This window comes from Microtus ochrogaster, chromosome 10 (assembly GCF_000317375.1).
Source record: "Microtus ochrogaster isolate Prairie Vole_2 chromosome 10, MicOch1.0, whole genome shotgun sequence".
Classification (NCBI taxonomy): Eukaryota; Metazoa; Chordata; class Mammalia; order Rodentia; family Cricetidae; genus Microtus; species Microtus ochrogaster.
The window spans coordinates 66,558,013-66,570,446 of NC_022016.1; the positions used below are offsets into that span (position 1 = coordinate 66,558,013).

The window sequence follows — 12,434 nt, forward strand, 5'->3', positions numbered from 1 at the left end:
CCACTAAAGCGTTCCTCTGGAAGAAAGGGGCTTAAAGAAGAAAGGAGGACACAGGCAAGAACACAGAAAGGAGAGGGCAGTGTGTGCTGTGACGTTACAGCTAAGGATACTCAGCCAGGGGACAGCCTCCCCAAGGCGCTTACAGCCAGAGAAAGAGCCCCACTGATTTGAAACCAGTTTTGACTGCTTCTGGAAGGAGGGACCGAAATGGAAGGCTGGTGGGTGATACCCCTCACTTTCTCCCTTTTGGATATGTCTACCCTATCTACCATTAGCTCCCCACCCCCAGTGATTTAAATCCACTATTTGGTTTGGGCAGACCAGTGGGTATGTCAAGTCCAGCAAGGGAGTCAAAGGGACCTCAAGCCTAAATGGATTCTTAGCCTGTGTTTATGGTATAAAAGCACGCCCAGTCTCCAGCTGAGGGATGGGGCTTAGTCTGTGCTTCTGGGGGTCCTGTCTTCAGAGAAACTGAAAAAGAGAAAGAACCGTTCAGAGAGCAGGAAGAGGAGTTAGGTGGCCTGGGCACAGGGGTAAGGCAGCCTCCAGCAGCACTGAGTGTGCCCTGCTGGACTGGTGAGCTGCATGCTGACAGAAGCATTCTCCTTGCTCACGTGGCTCAGGATAGGCCATCTGCAGTGACAACTTCAAAACCTCAGCTGACAAAACCAACACGGCTTACCAGGAGTCATCAGGAGAATTAATAAGGTCACTGCAACCATCATCGTCCCCTGACTAGAGTCGGGCAACAGAGTCAGTTTAATTATCATAAATCCTATGATCTAAGTCCTACTATTGCCTGCATCTTATAATGTAAGAAATAAAATACTGGGAAGGCCCAGGAGAAGTCCTTTACTTTGTCCAACATCACATGGTAAGAAAGTAACTACCCAACACTGAAACTGCTTCCTAACCCCAACTTTAATATCCAGGTTGAAGTTCTAAGCCCAGGCCACTCACCTGTGACCAGACAGGCTAGGCTAGGGACTGATTGCTGCTGCAATATTGCAATGGCACCACGCAAAGTTCATTCCTCACCCAATACAATAGCTCAGGCAGCAGGTCTGGCCTTTGCAGTGGCAGGGTGAACGGCTGTCCAGGGGAGGCAGGGTGGGAGGAGAGGTGGAGAAGGAATTGCACTGGCTGACACGGTGCACATCAGTCTTTTCATTGGACAAGCTGCAGCATCAGGGAAGTGAAACTTGACCTTTTATCTGAAGGCTACACATAAAATATTCCTTCCACCCCTAATGACTGCCCAGAGATGCTCACTAAGTGGCTGAGTACAATAACCAGTGACCAGATGGAGGGAGCTGGGTCTCACCCAGCTCCATTCACCGGCTTTATGAGGGTTACAAGCATAAGCACTATTCATCTGCCTGAAGCCCTAAGAGCCTCCTCCTTGCTAATTCTGCATGTCTGGATTTTTTTTTTTTTTTTGCAAGGTCTGCCTGTGGTCAAGAGACCACAGAGGGTTCTGGTTACAGGATCCAAGGCATTCCTGCCAAGTGTGCTGACTGCCTTCCAACCACAGCCTTCCACCCCTCTTCATTTTTATCCTTCCTGTGAGTTCTCTTACTTACTTTGCCCATAAGTTTGGGAGAAGGACACACAGAAATATGGCAAGCCTGCATGATGGGAAATTCTCTAAACCATTTAAAAGTGTACATTTCAGGGGCACCAATTATACCCCTGGGGAATTCATGGCCACAAATACCTATTTCGCAAACATTTCGCAACCTGAATCAAACTATGCCTTTTGTGGTTAGGTTCTCACAGACATACATAGTTTTATCCTCACTTCAAAGGGTTAAACACTTCTTTTTTTTTTTTTTAAGTACAAAACACAATCTTTATTTTAATAAGCTAGGTTGGGGTAGGGATACTAATTGGGGTCAAGGTAGAGTGGGGGTCGGCTCTGAAGGGGAGAACTGACAAGCTTTATTGGCGCAGGTCGCCAAGGATGCCCCGCTCGGAGGCTGCACTGCCCAGAATAAAGCCCACAGCCAGGGAAACTGTTTGGTCGAAGGAACCTCGCAGCTGCTCCACGTGCTGGTTCAGGGTCGCCAATTGGTCGCGGAGAGGGCCCAGAACTGTCGAGATGTCGCCCAAGTGCGTCAAGGCCTGCAGCAGAGCGCTGTTTAGAGACTGCGGTGCAACTTGCGGGACCGCACGATCCTGGGGAAGGCCAGGAGACTCATTTGGTTCCTCCGTGTCATAGTTGAGGGTTGGTGGCGGGGAGGATCCGAGGGCCCGGCCGGGCTCAGCAGCCAGAGGGCCGAGGGCCGTAGGAGCAGGGGAGCTAGTGATGCGGCGGGAATCTGCAGACTTCGTAGTGGAGGAACTGAACCTGAGCGCGGACGCGGGGTCCGCGTCTTCCGCAGTCACTTGCTGCCTAGCTCCTGGCTCGACTGCTGTAGGTACGGGCGCTAACATCGCGAGGGTCGAGCGGCCGCGGCGCTGGGGACGTCCAGGCCCCGCAGGGCGACGGCGGGTTCGCCAATGCCCATCGTCGCCCAGCAGCCCCATGAGCTGGCGGATCTGGTCGTCGTAGGGTCCGGACGGCTGGCCATGGGAGTCTCGAAGTTTGTCCTTGAGAAACTTGTAGCAGCGGCGGCACTGAGCCGGAGTGCCCTTAACTTGCTGCCCGGCCAGCGCGGCCGACACGCGGCGGTAGGTGGGCAGAGCCTGCCGGCGGTAGAGCAGTAGTGAGCGCCACATGGCCGGCTGCAGCAGGGTGCCCAGAAGTAGCTCCGTCTCTCGGGCACTCCAGGGAGTGCGCTGCGCCGAGCCCGGGGACACGGGAGCCTTGGGAGAACCAGGCTCCGCCATCGCGCCTGGAGTAGGGGCGAAGGCATCAGACGTAGTCACCCGGACGTCCCCGGTCGGCCGCAGCTCGGCGTCGGGGCTAGCTGGCGACGGCGGTGAGAACGAGGTTAGCCGCCGGGGACGAAGCAGCATGCCGGAGCCAGTATTCTCGGTTAAACACTTCTTAGCCGACAACTACATATAAGTAAGTGACTGGGTGGGGTGTGACCTGGAGAGATGGCTCAGTGATTCAGAACATGCACTGCTTTTGCAGAGGACCCAAGCAAGCAAGTTGGGTAGCTCACAAACACCTGTGACTTCAGTTCCAGGGGACCCACTGCCTCTGGCCTCCATCCCCACCTACATTCACAGGCATATGCCCACCCCACCCCCATACATATAATTAAAAGTAAAATAAACCTTTAAAAAAAGGAAGGTGAGACAGGCATATCTTGTGATTTTTGAACCCACGGCTTTTTGCTCTCTGGGATCTTTGAATAAGAGCTTTATTTAGGATGCCACACACCAGCTGAATAAATAGAGAAGAGAACCTTGATGGATGCGGAAATGGCATTAGATAAAATTCAACATCCTTTCATCACTAAAATGTGAACACATTAGATCAAGAAGAAACACCTTACCAGTGTAGTGACCATGCTTGCCATCCTAACACTAAGGATGCTCAGAGAGGAGGATGGTGAGGTTGAGGCCAGCTTGGTCTACCTGAGCTACTGAATGACACTGAATCTCAAAAAATAAACAAAGAAAAGAGAAAGGATAAATCGGATATAATGGAATCCATATGTGACCAACCAACAGCTAAGATACTGAGCCAGGAAGGGCTGAAGCCCCTCTAAGGCCTAGAAAGAATAAAGTGTTACTAAAGAGTGTGCCAGAAGTCCCAGCCAGGGCAAGCAGGCAAAAGGAAACAGTGTTGACAGAGGTTTCTGCCCTGCCCAGTCCCACAGTCATTCAGTCCCAAAGAAACACACAGAGGTCTACATTAACCATAAACTGGTTGGCCTATTAGCTCAGGCTTCTTATTAACTCTTTCTTACATCTTAAATTAACCCATTATGCTTGTCTGTGTTTGCCACATGGCTTGGTACCCTCTATCAGTAAGGCATTCTCATCTCGCTTCCTCTGCACCTAGGTGACGACTACAGACTGACCCAGAATTCCCAGAATTCTCCTGTTCTCGTCGCCCCACCTCTACTCATGCCTCCAAGTTCCTGCTCTGAGTTCCACCCTTGGGCTCCTCAGCAGACTGTGATTCAGGATGTGTAAGCCAAATTAAACCCTTTCTTCCCCAAGTTGCTTTAGCCATAGTATTTCATCACAACAACAGTAACCCTAAGACACCAGTGCTGGAGGATGGCGCAGGAGTTAAGAACAGAATTCAGTTCCCAGTACCCATGGCAGGCAGGTTGTAACTGCAGGTCCAGGAGATCTGACACACCCTCTTTTGGTCTCTGTGACCACACACACACACTACATAAATTCACAATGACATACATAAATTAAAATTGAAAATAATGTAAATTAATGAACTCTGATAGACACCCCTGATTCCTAAACTGCTGGGATTTGAGAATTTTCTGCCCTGTGTCCCTAAATCAGGTCCTGGCTCACACGGGTGACAAGAAGACTGTGTCACTCTTGGGCCCTCACTGACTGAAATAGAAACTGAAAATGCAGTTACAGTATTTTCCAGTGTCCAAATCACAGCCCTCTTATTTGTCCTTCTTCACAAAACCTTTTCAGTTATTGAGGTTTATTGAGACTTAAAGCATGAACGATAGAGAATCACACTTTAGTTTTAAAGCAATGGTAAGAGAAACATGAAAAGATGACAGACCCCACCCCTGGAGTTTTGTTTAGTGTTGATTTAAAACCCAGGATATTTTCAGAAGAGCCTTGAAAACGTTGCACTCCCACTGAGCAATCTCAAGCAGGCCTCTGGAGGTCTGTGTGCTGGGGTCACCAAAGGCCACACGAGACCCCCATTTGTTTGCTCTGGCTCACAAGGCTGATTGACAGCTCAGGAAGCAGCCAGGAGAGCAGTTCCCTGTGATGTTAGTGCCAGTGCTCCTGAGACAGGATGTGCCTCAGCCGCAGTGAAGGAACTATTGCTTCCTGCAGCCTCTGCCTGCTGCTCACCTGGAGGAGGCATGTGGCAGCCAGCTTGAAACCTGGCTGTCAGCACTGTCTCCAGCATCAGGTAGGGCTTGTTTCAGGTAACAGAAGTGCCTCTGAGATGATCACATGCCTCAGATCCAGCATCTCTCCTTTGTTCCCACTTCCTGTGATGGCAGAAACTGGTCCAGGCCCATCAATCTGGCCACAGATTCATCATCAGCTCTGACAGCTAATTTAACAATACCAAGAAACATCACTTTTACCCTCATTCCAACAAAGCAAACACAAAGCGATGGGTCTGTGGAAACCACCTACAACAGCTCCCATCACCAATCAGAGATTCACTCTAAACATCATCAATGGGCACCATCACAAGTTTCCCCTAAGACCCAGGACTGGGTACCTGGTTCATATTTTTATACAGTGCATTTAGAATGTACATACTGTACAGATTCTGCCAAATGTAGATGAAAGTCTCTGTCCCACCCAGTCCTGCAGCCATTCAGTCCCAAAGAAACACACAAAGGCTTATATTTATTATAAACTGTTTGACCTATTAGCTCAGGCTTATTATTAACTAGCTTTTACAACTTAAATTAACCCATAATTCTTGTCTATATTTTGCTACATAGGTTGGTACCTTTTCTCAGTAAGGCATTATCATTTTGCTTCCTCTGCATCTTGCTGGTGACCGGGTCCCTGCCTTTCCTCTTTCCAGAATTTTCTTAGTCTGGTCGCCCCATCTATACTTCCTGCCTGGCTACTGGGCAATCAGCATTTTATTAAACTGATATGAGTGACAAATCTTTATAGTGTACAAGAGCATTATTCCACAGCAATCAAAAAAAAATCTATGAACTGAGGTTTCTGGGTGGGGGGGAGCCAAGCTTGTGTTAAAGGTTCTACATGGTTGATTGACTGGTTGTCAACAAATACGGGGTTGTATTTGTGAGAGTTACAATGTTTCTAGTTAGCTTGTGATATCTTTAATCTAGGTAACAGTCGCTCACTGGCCCTTTCTGTGTCTGACCTGACATCCTATGACTACCAAGTGAATCCTTTTAGAATGCATTAACTTAATAGGCCACTAACTTTCACTGACCAAAAAGCTGAGTGTCATCAGATAGCAACTAAATAAAACCCAGAGCAGAGATTTCCCCAATTTGCTTAGTTAGGGTTTCTATTACTGTGAAGAGACACCATGACCATGGCAACTCTTTTAAAGGAAAACATTTAATTGAGATTGGTTTACAGTTCAGAGGATTGGTCTATTATCACCATGGTGGGAAGCATGGCGGTATGCAGGCAGACTTGGTGCTGGAGGGACTGAGAGTTCTACATCTGGATTTGCAGGCAGCAGAAAGAGACAGTGAGCCACTAGGCATTGTTTGAGCTCCTGAGACCTTAAAGCCCACCCCTAGTCACACACTTTCTCCAACAAGGCCGCACCTAATAGTGCCACTCCTCGTGGACCTATGCGGGCCATTTTTATTCATCACCCATACTGCCTACCCAATGCTTCCAGGGATACATTTGAAACGTGTCTCAGATCAGATGTGGTGGAACATCTCTGGAAGCCCAGCACTCGGGTGGATCTCTGTGAGTCCGAGGCTAGCCTGGTCTACATAGTGAGTTCTAGGACAGCCAGGGCTTCACAGAGAAAGCCTGTCTTAAGAAGTGAAAAAAAAGAGAAAGAGAAAGAAAGGAGCCTTGGGTTATGATTTTCTTTTGTTCTATGACTATAAAACTTCACGAGACTTTCTAGAGTGAAACAGGTTATTTGAGGCAGCCTGAGACTCTATCCCAGAGCCACGATCATTCATTCATATTTGCCTCAAGAATAAGCTACCTCGTGTTCTCTGTAAGCTGTGCTTTGTTTCCACAGAGCACTCTACACGAAGGTTTGTCCGAAGGGTAAGCAGGTCAGTTCTCACTCTCTGCTGCCTCTGGGGTGCAGGCTCACGTCACGGACACAATTTCACTCCATATTTGATTATATAAAATATATTGCTATACACACACACACACACACACACACACACACACACACACATATTATATATTAATGCCTGGACCAAAGCGCAAGCACAGCGTGGCCTCAGTTTACTAACCTTAACAACTTACTACGAGGCTTGAAGGGTCTCTAGAAAGCTCTTCAGCTTGGCACACAATCACTGAGGCTGCTGGAAGCGATTTCCACTCCCCTTTGCGAAGAAACTTGAGACCAGCAGCTAGCTCTCAAGGCAGTGTTGCACATGTTTCCGTGGCAGCTGAGGCCCTCACGTTGCCTTTGTTTATTATAGTGGCCTTGGTCTTGCCCTCCAGTGACCAAAACCCCAATAAACCTGTTTATTTTTCTGACCTATGACTAATGTGTAAACACTGGGGCCCTGTGGCTCTTCCTGTGGCGCATGTGTTGGTCCTGCTCTTCCAGGGGTCTGTCACAGAAAGGATAGGCGGCTATGACTGGCAGGCATCTTAAAGTTTTTACTTTGGGGGGGTCACTGAATCCCCATTTTTCTTTAGCAAACACAGAGCAGGCATTTCCAGATGGACTGTCTCCAGACACCTGGTGTAGGTTTCCTTTAGGCTAAGGATATTGTAAGGAGGCAGAGGCCACAGAGACAAGAACCAAGGTAGCCAGCTACTTGGGTCCATAAGAATTTCCCACAAACTTTCCCCCAAACATTTATCTCACATCATGCTAGGACTGATGTGTCGACGTAGCTACGCAGGAATATAAAACTACTTTAGAATACAGACCTACAGTTACGGTCAGTGGGATGTAGGCCAAGGGCAGAAGACCGCCTGTCTGTGAGATTATTACCACCAACGCTGGGGAGCGGCTAGAGTCTGTGAGAGACAAGCAAGGCTCATGACAAGTCCCGGGAAAGTCTGGTTACCACCTCAGTATTGCCTTTTGGGGACCCTGGGGCCAACCACAGTTCCCAGAAACCTAGCCCCTCATTCACAATGGGCTCCAGACATAGAGTGGGGTGTCATTGTCCCGCTAGAAGGGAGCTGGATATAGTCGGGCTCTGCTGTGCTTGCTTTTATTCGACTTTCCCAGGGCCTAGGAGAGCAGTGCCTGGGCTACAAGAGGGCTCGAGGCCCTTCCTATGACTCCCTCAAGGTGACAGTTACTCCAGGAGTAATTGCGCAGCATTCTAGAGCTCAGTGGGTATGCTGTGTTAATAAAATGCTTATAGAAATAGTCACTGAGAGAGGAAAAGAATTAAAATGCATGGAGTGTGGGATCCTACTGGGTAAAGGGATCATGAAAGAGGTGACAGTGAAGATTTCCAAAGCGGCCTGCCTCTGCCTCCTGCGTTCTGGGACTAAAGGCGGGTACTACCACCCCTGGCCAAGATTTCCAAACTTGACTGAGCTGAAGGAGGTTTTGCTTTGGTGACTCAGTCCAGGTCAAACAAATGCTGGTCATTTCAATCCTCATGAAGACAGAGTCAGGGAAGTGAGTTTGTGTCTCAACAGCATCAGTCTGGAAGTACTGAGTCTCAGGCTGAAACTGTAACTTTGAACTTGAATTTTGTATCAGTCACAGGCTGAGACCTTTGAAAGCGTCAAACGGGACATTGGCTCCCCACAGCTAGGGAAACTATTTTACTACTTTGCGAAGTTAATAATGATAAAGTACAGAGATGATCACTAAATTAAACCCATGGATTAATGTTTCTCTGTGGTGTTTAGGACCAAGTGTTTAATTAATCATGAAAAATATATACACTTATTATTTAAAATGTTTGATTTAATTACTTGGTGTTTGGGTCTGGAAGGATGGCTCGCTCATTGGTCAAGAGCACTTGCCAGAAGACCTGGGTTTGGTTGTGATCAGCCACATCAGGCAGCCGAGTGGCCTGTGGTACCAGAGGATCTGATGCCATCTCTCCAGTCCCTCAATTCCTGTGTAATTTAAAAAGGGGCTGGAGAGATGGTTTGAAGCACAATTAGTAAAACTCAGAGAGAGGAACTGAGGTTCAACCTGGAGATCCACCTCAGTCTGAAATGGCGATCCTGCCTCCAGGAATCTCAGAATGAGACTGTGTCTGAGACTTGTCTCTTCCATTTTATAATCCTCTCTAGGGCTGGGATTGGAGGTGTGCACCACTGGGATTAAAGACATGCACCGCCGGTTTCTATGGCAACTAGTGTGGTTACTGGGATTAAAGATTTATGTTATTGCTGTCTGGTCTGTAAGGCTGGCCAGTGTGGCTGTTTTACTTTCCCAATCCCCAGGCAAGGTTTATTTATTAAAATACAAGTGAGCTGGGCGGTGGTGGCACACGCCTTTAATCCCAGCACTCGGGAGCAGAGGCAGGTGGATCTCTGTGAGTTTGAGGCCAACCTGGTCTACAAGAGGCTAGTTCTGGGACAGGCACCAAAGCTACAGAGAAACCCTGTCTCGAAAAACAAGACAAAAAACAAAACAAAATACAAGTGAAATGCCACTACAGTGGTTCAGCTATTCTTCCAGAGGACCCAGGTTCAATTCCCAGCACCCACATGGTAGCTCACAGCTGTCTGTAACTCCAGTTCCAGGGTATGGGACACCCATGGCAAAACACCAATGCACACTTTAAAAAAAGTGGCTGCCTTAAACCTTGGAATGTGCTTAGGTGTTTACAGGAGTGGACCTCTGTAACTAGAGTGGACATGTTGAGGACATTCTGTTAGCATGAGGACATGGTGGACACACCAGTAATTCAAACACTTGGGAGCTGGAAGCAGAGGGGTCAGAAGCACAAAGATACCCTTAGCTATGTCGGCAGGTCTGAAGCCAGCCTGAACTACTGGAGACCCTATTTCAAGGCTCTTCCCTCCCAAAATAAATGTTTGATGAACCCAATGAGGATATCAGTCTTGCAGTTATACAATAAGCTTTATAGAAAAAAAGTATTGAATTTGAGATGATTTACATCTTAAAGGAATTTAATTACCCATGATAGTTGAATAGAATTAATTGTTTAAGAAAATATTGTTAGTTAAACCTCACAGAGCATCGGCGAAAGGGCAAACAGAAGTGATGTGGTTTTTACGGGAATTGGTTTTATTTGTATATAAATGAAGTAGGTTGGTTCATTGGCTCATTGAGCTTAAAGGCTGGAGCAGGAACTTGATTGTTGAGTCAGCATCTTTCTGCGTGGCTGAGGCTGAATCAGAACACCCAGGCTGGCTCACAACACGGTGGGATTACACATGTGCGACACCATGCCTGGTGAACTTTCACTTTTACGATATTGAATATCAGTGAAAACCCTTTTGTGTGCGTAAAATGTTAGGAACATAAAATAGTCATTTTGTGTAGTTCAAAATCCATTTTTAATCTCTCTCAGTGTGTATGTGTGTGTGTGTGTGTATGCATGTGTGTGTGCGCGCGTGTGTGTGTATGTATGTGTGTGTATGCATGTGTGTGTGCGCATGTGTGTGTGTATGCATGTGTGTGTGCATGTGTGTGTGCATGTGTGTGTATGCATGTGTGTGTGCATATGTGTGTGCATGTGTGTGTGTATGCATGTGTGTGCATGTGTGTGTGTGTGTGTGTGCACATCTTGGTATGTATGTAGTGGTTAGAGGACAACTTGCAGGAGTTAGTTCTCTCTTTGCACCCATGTGGGTCCTAAGGATTGAACCCAGGTCCTCAGGCTTGGGCAGCAAGTGCCTTTATCTGTTGATTCATCTCATTGGCCCTGTGTGATTTTAGTACATGAATTTTCCAAGAATGTAACACCATGAAAATAAAGAGAATACTTTGCTGATTTGAAACTTTGCCAGGAATGACTTAACTTTTTTGAAAAATCGTATTACCTAAGGCTCTTCTCTGTGTTTCAGACAAATAGCGCTTAATACTGATTGCTTGTTGGGATCCTGGTTCCTAGCTAGCGAACCTCAGGGCACACCTGGGCGGGAGTTTTCAATTAGGTTAGCCTTGGCATGCCTGTGAAGGATTATGTGGGTTAGGCTAACTGAGGCAGGAAGACTTACCTTCCTGTGGCTTGCAGAATTCTACCCACTAAAAGTGGGGGTAAAAACTAATTATTGGGGAGAAATTAATACAAGAAGGAGGAACTAATAAGGAAAATTAATGAAGCAAAAGCTGAATTTTTGATAGGACTAATACACTTTATAAACTTTTGTGTTGTGGACTATTTGTACACTATGTGAAGGTGTATTGCTGCGATTGGTGTAATAAAAAGCTAAATGATCAATAGCTAGGCAGGAGATATAGGCAGGACTTCCAGGCAGAGAGAGAGGAAGGAGGAGGAATCCAGGCATGCGAGGAAGATAGAAGGAGACATAGGGAGGACACAGGAGGTGCATGATGTAAAAGAAGTAACACCATAAGTAGAATGTAGATTAATGTAAACAGGTTAATTTAAGAGCAAGTTAGGAATAAGCCTAAGCTATAGGCTAAGTTTTCATAATTAATAATAAGTCTCCATGTTATTATTTGTGAGCTAGTGGCCCAATGAAAAATCTGACTACATCTTTGACTATGTTGAAAGATAAAAATAGAAAAGACAGCCAGGCGGTGGTGGTGCACGCCTTTAATCCCAGCACTCTGGAGGCAGAGGCAGGCGGATCTCTGTGAGTTTGAGGCCAGCATGGTCTACAAGAGCTAATTCCAGGACAGAAACCAAAAGCTACGGAGAAACCCTGTCTCGAAAATCAAAAAAAAAAAAAAATAGAAAAGACATATAGTAATAGAAGCAGAAATAAAATTAAAGACCCTATATAACTTAACAGGATTATAAGGAATTATAGTCAAAGTGTTTTTAAACAGAAAATTTTATTATGTAGATGCATCTGGGTGCCCTCAGAGGCCAGAAGCTATCAGACCCTCTGGAGCTGGAGTTAAAAGTAGTTGTGACCCACCCAGTGTGGGTGCTGCCCTCTGGAAGAGCAGCAACCTGTCCTAACTGCTGAGCTGTCTCTCCAGATCAAATTAAAACCTCTACCAAGAGAGTGGGCCCAGATTCCGAGAAAGAGGCACAAATGAATTCAAGAAATTTAGAAAAGTAAACAGAAGGATTAATAGAAAAGCCAAACAAAATATTATAAACAAGCTCAAATGGTTTAATAATAAATGTAAATGATTAAAAAATATTATTAAAAGAAAACTTCAAATTCAATTTTAAGAACAAAATTTCTAGTCCTATGTTACTCATAGGAATATGTAGAATCACAATAACATATATTGATCACAGAAGGTTGAGAAAAGATCGAATAGAAATAGCCCGACGAAAATCAAGCTGATGTACAAAGATTGCAATAGATAAGGAAGCTTTAGGGGCAAAGTTGATACTTCTGAGAGGGTTGTTCTGCTTTGAACGTGTCCCCCTCGCCAACCCCCAAATCTGAATGATTCCTATGTGATAGACTGAAGAGGCAGACCATTAAGGGGCGGCGAGGCTGGGAGGCTCCTCCTGCATGGACCCCTGCAGCATCCAACCAGCCAGCTTGCTCTTCTG

At 46.5% G+C, this 12,434-nt stretch overlaps 1 pseudogene; it reads right to left on the minus strand.

Annotated features, from left to right (window-relative positions):
* Positions 1-1,853: 1,853 nt before the first annotated feature.
* Positions 1,854-2,964, minus strand: LOC101987502 (annotated as a pseudogene).
* Between the last annotated feature and the right edge of the window lie 9,470 nt (positions 2,965-12,434).